Source organism: Megalobrama amblycephala, linkage group LG18, assembly GCF_018812025.1.
Source record: "Megalobrama amblycephala isolate DHTTF-2021 linkage group LG18, ASM1881202v1, whole genome shotgun sequence".
NCBI lineage: Eukaryota > Metazoa > Chordata > Actinopteri > Cypriniformes > Xenocyprididae > Megalobrama > Megalobrama amblycephala.
Window position 1 is genome coordinate 2,599,371 of NC_063061.1, and position 8,130 is coordinate 2,607,500.

An 8,130-nucleotide genomic window follows, 5' to 3' on the forward strand; every position below is an offset into this window, starting at 1 on the left:
CGTACGCTGTACTCCTCTTGTTTAAAGAGTAAAAAGTGTTTTTTACTGAGTACACTGCTTGTCGGATTGTGTTGGGTGGATTATTAAGGAGCACTGTGCAGCTTTCCCACGGCTGCCATGGAAGTTATCTGTCTCTGTGCGTACAAAATAGACAGGTTTTCAGAAAGGCGTTTTACTAAAACGGGTCATTTCTGGAGTGTACTTCTATTGTCATGTTGTAAGTCCCTCTCGGGCCTCCATGATTATGTGCTCTTGGCATAGTCTACCTGTTAGGTGAGCTCTGCGCTTCCCCCTTGGGGTTGGGTTTGGTAATAGTGCTTAGCTCCCTAAGCTGGTTATGATGGTTAGGCCTTCATCAGGCCCCATCTTAAGAATCAGCCCTAGGCTGGTTTGTGCTCCCCCTTTCAGGGTTTTCAGCGCACAGCCTCCTCAGTGCGTTAATTAAGCACTGGGTAGATCCTAGGTGAGCGGATTATCTCCCCTCGATATGAGGGTTCATAGCATTCAGCTGAGTTCTGCTCTCCAGGATGCCCGTCTCTACGCGTGGGTCTGAGCTGGTTTCTGCCTTTCTGCAGTCACTCTTACCTATTTTCTTCTTCAAGAATGCATTCTAGAGACTCTGTATTCAGACAGGGTTGGCCTGGACTAAGTCTGTTCCCATAGAAGACCAGGTCGGCCTCCCTGGTGGCAATGAGGGTGACCCCGTTCCCCTCAAGAGTGGCTGGCCGAGGTTCCCTTTGGTTCCTTGGCCACATTCCCTTAAAGGGACCACTTTTTCCTTCGGGAAAGTGGGTCCCGGACGCCTTAGCGATTTCTTTAGGCTCTATTTGTTGAGAGAGAAAGGTAGTAGCCTTTTGGAAGTTCAGCTTGGGCTGTTGGCCAAAGGGAATGCTGTCACTGACAGCCTGGTGTGACCCGAGGGGGAGTTGCTGGGCAGTTTGAGAACTGCCTTGAGGTCTTTGCCTCAGCCATATTTTTTGGCAGGCACTCTCCTTAATCATGGCGGCGTTGGTATATCGTTCCCCAAAGCGTGGCAACGCAGAGTTGAGTTCCCTTCGAAAGGGAACGTCTCAGGTTACGTATGTAACCGTGGTTCCCTGAGACAGGGAACGAGACTCTGCGTTCCTTTGCCATGCTTCAGGTTGCCTGCCTTCAGAACAGTCCCTCAAGACGATAAGATAGTGACTGTCTCTCCAGGTGCTCCCTTTATACATCCGGGTCGCGCCATATGACGTCATAGGCTGTCGCCGGCCAATAGCAATTGGAGTTGTTGTATAGTGCTTTCGACACCTGGGTCACGTGACGGTTCCCCAAAGCGTGGCAACGCAGAGTCTCGTTCCCTGTCTCAGGGAACCACGGTTACATACGTAACCTGAGACGTTTTAAACTCAAATGTCTTGTCAATTATAAATGCTTAGGCTAAATGACCAAAATCTTAACCCTCTTCTTTGGCAGTGATCTTTTTCATCTCATTAATCTTGCCACTGCACCAAAATTGTCATAAACATAAATACAAACGGACAGATTTTTTATTTATTTATTTATTTTTTTTATATAATCTTCCATATCACTTGTAAATTATACTAATTTGTACTATAAGACATTATCAATTTCTTTAAAGCTGTTTTTGAAACAGTTTCACTTTTTTTCCCCCATCACAATAATTTCAACTGCTTATAATTTTGTCACTCTATGCCATCAAATTGTTAGTCTGCAGATCTAAAAATATATTATCGTTACTGTCTCAGTCCCACTTATCTCTATTGTTTTGCAGAAACCAAAGTATTGTTTTTCTCAAATCTCAAATCCCTAGGTTGCACAGACAGCCTAATAGCTTCTTTCACCTTCAACCCTTATTACATAAATTGTATTTCTCTAGACATCTAATGTCATGCATCCATTTAATGGATGAAAAAAATAAAACTTTTATCAATTATTTTCGCTCCTCCTTTGTTTGTTTGCCCACCGGCTAACAAATCTGCCTAATGATATCTGCCTGTTTCCTGACTACGACTCTGCCTGTCCCTTGCTGTTCCTGTTTGCCCCTGATCGACCCAGCCTGTACGACTATGCTCACTTTAAATAAAAGCTGGATCTCTGCCTGAGTCCCGCTTTGTTACAGAAGACTTCGCCGCCACCACGATCCAGCAGCTTTCCCGGAGAGCATTTGCACGGTATGGACGTTACGCAACTATTATTATGGAGTACGCAGGGCACACGATCCTTAGAGGAATATGTGAAGGAATATTTGGACATTGTTTACCTCTCTGATCTGCCTGACTGTGCACTGATTGACTTTTTTTTGTGATGGCGTCAACCAACCTCTCCAGAATAAGTTAAGACGAGAGGGACCGCGTTCATCACTTAGCAGCTTTATGGACTATGCATTGTTGTCTGTAGGTTCTCTGTTTACTGTGGGGGTCGCGGAGGAATGCGACACCATGGTGAATCACGTAATGGCCGCCGTGCCTAGGAACACGCACAAAATGGCGGCTACCATCACAACAACAACAGTTCATGTCTCCGCTGATCTTCCTGACCCACGCCACGCATCTGCCGATCTTCCAGAGCAACGTCACGTCTCCGCTGATCGCCCAGAGCAACGTCACGACTCTAGATCCGTCAGGGAGCGGAGAGGGTTGCATTCCAGTGTGGCTGATCCACCGCTGTCTTCAACACGAGTGGCTGGCATTCCTAAACCTCCACCGGCCGCTTCGCTCTCAAGCCCGCCGGACGCTTCGCACTCAAGCCCGCCAGCCGCTTCGCACTCAAGCCAGCCGAACGCTTCGCTCTCAAGCCCGCCGGCCGCTTCGCACTCAAGCCCGCCAGCCGCTTCGCACTCAAGCCCGCCGGCCGCTTCGCACTCAAGCCCGCCGGCCGCTTCGCACTCAAGCCCGCCAGCCGCTTCGCACTCAAGCCAGCCGAACGCTTCGCTCTCAAGCCCGCCGGCCGCTTCGCACTCAAGTTCTCCGGTTGCTATGGACTTATGTTCACCGATTGCAACGCACTCAAGTTCACCAGTTGCTAAGGACTCATGTTCGCCGATTGCAATGCACTCAAGTTCGCTGGTTGCTAAGGACTCATGTTCGCCGATTGCAATGCACTCAAGTTCGCTGGTTGCTATGGACTCATGTTCGCCGGTTGCAATGCACTCAAGTTCACCGGTTGCTATGGACTCATGTTCGCCGATTGCAACGCACTCAAGTTCACCGGTTGCTATGGACTCATGTTCGCCGGTTGCAATGCACTCAGGTTCACCGGTTGCTAAGGACTCATGTTCGCCGGTTGCAATGCACTCAAGTTCACCGGTTGCTATGGACTCATGTTCGCCGGTTGCAATGCACTCAAGTTCGCCAGTTGCTATGGACTCATGTTCGCCGGTTGCAGTGCACTCAAGTTCACCGGTTGCTATGGACTCATGTTCGCCGGTTGCAATGCACTCAAGTTCACCGGTTGCTAAGGACTCATGTTCGCCGATTGCAATGCACTCAAGTTCACTGGTTGCTATGGACTCATGTTCGCCGGTTGCAATGCACTCAAGTTCACCGGTTGCTATGGACTCATGTTCGCCGATTGCAACGCACTCATGTTCGCCGATTGCAACGCACTCAAGTTCACTGGTTGCTATGGACTCATGTTCGCCGGTTGCAACGCACTCAAGCGCCCTGGACACTATGGACAAGATGGCCGCATCGCCTGTGTCTACGGACAAGAGGGCCGCATCGCCTGTGTCTACGGACAAGATGGCCACCTCGCCTGCGTCCACGGACAAGATGGCCGCTCCCTCTGTGCTTATGGATGTAGGGGGCGTTCCAGCCATCGAGTCCGCTCCAGAACCCGCTTCAACCGGTGAACCATCGCCTCACCCTCGGAAGAGGAGGAGGAGGAGGAGAAGGAAGGCTGCTATCATTCTTCAGGGCTCAGATGCCCTTCAAGAGCCCGCTGTGGGTCCGGAGACCACTCCAGAGGTATCTCCTGCTCCGCCTAAGCTGCTTGCGCTGCCAGCACCGCCCAAGCCTCTAGCCCTGCCAGCGTCGCCTAAGCTACTTGCTCTGCCAGCGCCGCCCAAGCTCCTTGCTCTGCCAGCGCCGCCCAAGCTCCTTGCTCTGCCAGCGCCACTCAAGCGTCTTGCTCTGCCGGCGCCGCCCAAACGCCTTTCCCTGCCGGAGCCACCCGAACTCCTTGCCCACGAGCCTGCAACGGACCCCGTTGAAATCCCCAAGAACTTTTTTTGGGGGGGGGCAGTATACCTGAGGGTGGGGAGCTTGTGGGTGGGGACCCTTCCCGGACACTGTCGTCATCGGCCTTGGAACTGTTATGGCCGTCCATGGACCTGCCGTGGCTGCCCAAGCCACCTGACCTGCCGTGGCTGTCCGAGCCACCTGACCTGCCGTGGCTGCCCGAGCCACCTGACCTGCCCTGGCTGCCTGAGCCACCTGACCTGCCCTGGCTGCCTGAGCCACCTGACCTGCCATGGCTGCCCAAGCCACCTGACCTGCCCTGGCTGCCTGAGCCGCCTGACCTGCCCTGGCTGCCTGAGCCACCTGACCTGCCGTGGCTGCCCAAACCACCTGATCCGCCGTGGATTCATGGCACTCCTGACCTGCGCTGGCTGCCCGTGGCACCTGACCCGCCATGGCTGCCTGAACCACCTGACCTGCCATGGCTGCCCGTAGCACCTGACCCGCCATGGTTACCCGTGGCACCTGACCCGCCATGGTTACCCATGGCACCTGACCCGCCATGATGGCCCGAGTTCCTGGACCCTATTCCTGTCTGCATACCTGTCTCCAATGCACCCACCCCCCCTCCCTAGCTGTTCCGTTTACGTCGCGAGGACGCGCCTTCCGGGAGGGGGGCATTATGTCATGATCACTGTCTGTTCCTGTCAGTTCCCGGACTTCATTTCCCACTATCCTCCCTGCCAGTCACATGTTCACACTAATCACTAATCACCACACCCAGCTGCAGCTCATTACCAGGACTATAAAGGACTTTCACACACACCACCTCAGCGCGAAGTCTTGCTAACACCTGTTACAATTCTGAGCGTTCTTATCCTGTCTGTTTGTTGTTACCGTTCCTGTCTGTTACCCGTTATTGACCCATTGCTGCCTGTCCTGACCCTTGCCTTGTCTGCTGTTCTGTGAATGATATCTGCCTGTCCTGATCTTTGCCTGTTTCCTGACTACGACTCTGCCTGTCCCTTGCTGTTCCTGTTTGCCCCTGATCGACCCAGCCTGTACGACTATGCTCACTTTAAATAAAAGTCCTGCTTCGTTACAGAAATATTGGCTTGTCAAAATTTGTCATTTCACTTAACCCATCTGTAATGATAAAACACTCATTCCAGAGGTTAATGACATATACACACTGAGGACAGATTATTTCCCCAACTAACACATATAAAACATAAAGTTCAATCATGACAACTCTCGGAGTGGATTAAATTCAACCAGCATTTATTGGCATGGGGCATGAAGTATACATGGCTTGATTTTGGCGTACGAGATCTGCTACACTGCTGCTGTTGCTGCTGCTACTGCAGTTATTGCTGCTGCTGAGCAAATACAAATTTGTTCAGCTTAGTCAAATAAAACAACAAGGAAAAGGCTGCTGCAAGAATGGTAGAACCCCCGTAGCAGATCTCTACAGGTGGCGCTGGGGAGGAGGAGGGATAACAGTGCTTCACATTGCGCAGCTTGTTGATCACAGGCTAGGGTATGATATATATGGTTGCGTGGATTTGGAATTACTTCTGATTGGCTGATGCCACGGCGTAGAAAGAACCAATCAGCGCTCAGTTAGAGTTTCATGACTGAACTTTGTATTTCAGCTACTCTCACACACACACACTCACACTAGACACATGAATATGAACCACTCATTGTCAATGTATGCTTTTGGTTTCAAATCTAAAAACATATTTAAACTTAACATTTTTCCTGTAGGTTTTTCTCTTATTCAGTCTCAAAGCATGTCTGGGTTGTTTTGGTTCTAATCTCATTGCTTTGTTTAAGCTTTATCAGGCCGATAACAGACAGACAGAGTTCCATCCTTGCCTCACTCAAGCAGTCTCTCTCTCTTACTACACAAATAATCTTTTCAACAGAATCACAAGTCTGTAACTTAGACAGAATTTAATATTAAATTACTATATAGAACCCTTGGTCATTCGCAAAGGTTAAAATGTAAATGTTTAACTAAATAAAAACCATTACCACCATCTAAAATATGTCATGCTAGTAGCCATGTTTGAGGTTATCTTTAGTTTAAATGCTGAATGCACTTATCTGTCTCTTGAATCTTCAAAATCAGTCTTTATCTTTAACCACCACCATGTCTACGAATTATTCTCTGCCATGTCCAATGACCTGCAGGAGTAAAAACTATAATACAGACACATTAGTTCAAAATCAACACATTCTCGTGGATTCAGGGATTCGTAGTACTGCTGAATCTGAAACTTCTATACAGTTCATGCCAATAGGGCAACCAACATCATGTTACTAAATTTTACTCTGGTCTCCCCAGAAATTACGGACAATCACCTCATAGTCTCAGTCGGCTCTTGAAAGCTCATTCCCATCAGCTCTTTATCAATAATCTTCTCCTCAGAGTCTTGTCCCCTGGCATAGTTGCATCACGTTGTGGGCTTGTCACAATGAAAAACAAGTCATCCTAGGAATGCGGTTTCTGGTTTAATCCCTAAAATCATTAGACTGTGCATTCTCTCAGCAGCAACGTATCAGTACTGAGATTATACTCAGGTAAATTTCATTCTCACAACTGTCCATTTAGAGTAATGTTCTGCTACATCTGTAACCGGAGCCATCGGCCCTGCACATGGTGGTGACAAAGATCAGACAAAAAGTTACTGGTCATAGAAAAAATTCATCAAAATAGTCACTTATATCATTCAAGGTCTGTACTACCATTTTAAAGACCTCTTTCTACTCATTGAGTTTTCCTTTGACAAATTTAACAACAAAATTAACTAATTTAACAACTTAACATCTTTATGGCAATCATTTCTTTTAACATCTCTCTGTCCATGATTTTCAATTGAGACACTGTGCTTCACTATAAATAGCTTGTTATCATTACGACACAAGCTCAGATAGCAGCATTTAGCTGACTTTGAGTGAGAGAGACTGAGGGTTTCAGGACTGGTCCTCTGCCTTTTATAACTTTAACATCAAACTTTATTTACTGTCTTTTTACTCTGGCCCAGCTTAAGACTTTGCCAGAAATTACATATATTTCCAAATAAATAACTATGTTTATATTTGTCTTTTACTCACACATCATGGAAATTAGAGATTACAAATTTCCTGTCAGGTCAAGTCTCTGTTTCAACTGGCAGTCTCATTTTTGCCATTTAAACTTTTGACCATCAAAAACCATTAGACATTAAAGGTCCTAAATCATTTTAGTTATTTTACATTGTGATAGTGATGCGCTCATCACATAAAAGACATACTTGAGACTGTTCAAGTATTTTCCACAAAGTTAAACATTCTTTCAGAAGATCCAATCATCCCTATTTTCAACCTCTATTTACTTTTTATATATTTTTGGTAACACATGTTTGGATTCATTCACTGTAATTTTACATTAACCTGTTTTTGTCCATTCAATATAAAACTTATCATAGATAAAAGGAATTCCTTAAGACTACAATCTTATGACCTTATTGTTATCTCTTGTACTTTCTCAATTTCACAAGCTCATTCTCAGACCGAGTGGAAGTCTCTTGTTTTGTTTCTTTCTTTCCTTTCTTTTGTTTACAATATTTGCGAATATGGCCAAGTTTTCCACACTTGTGGCATTTAATAAGCTTCACGTAGCAGTCACGAGCAATATGCCCTTTCTTATCGCACTGGTAACATTTTATGTCATCTTGTGGATGGGTTTCAGCTTTAACCACAGCAGCTGACAATTTGCCTATATTTTGATCTTTGTGAGCTTGTAAACGGCTCCAAGTTACAGCACATCATGATAGCAGCGAGTACCATTTTGGAATGTCAACAGAGCCACTGATAAGCAGTTCTCTGTATTCTTTTGATAGTCCACCAGTGGCGGATTCAATCACAATAGCCGAATCATAATCTTCGTCATTATCATTGG

At 47.1% G+C, this 8,130-nt stretch overlaps 1 protein-coding gene across 12 annotated transcripts in view; it reads left to right on the top strand.

Annotated features, from left to right (window-relative positions):
- The window catches only part of LOC125252943 (protein NLRC3-like), an 88,145-nt gene that overhangs the window by 31,117 nt on the left and 48,898 nt on the right, over positions 1-8,130 (top strand). The gene's annotated exons all lie outside the window — the stretch shown is intronic.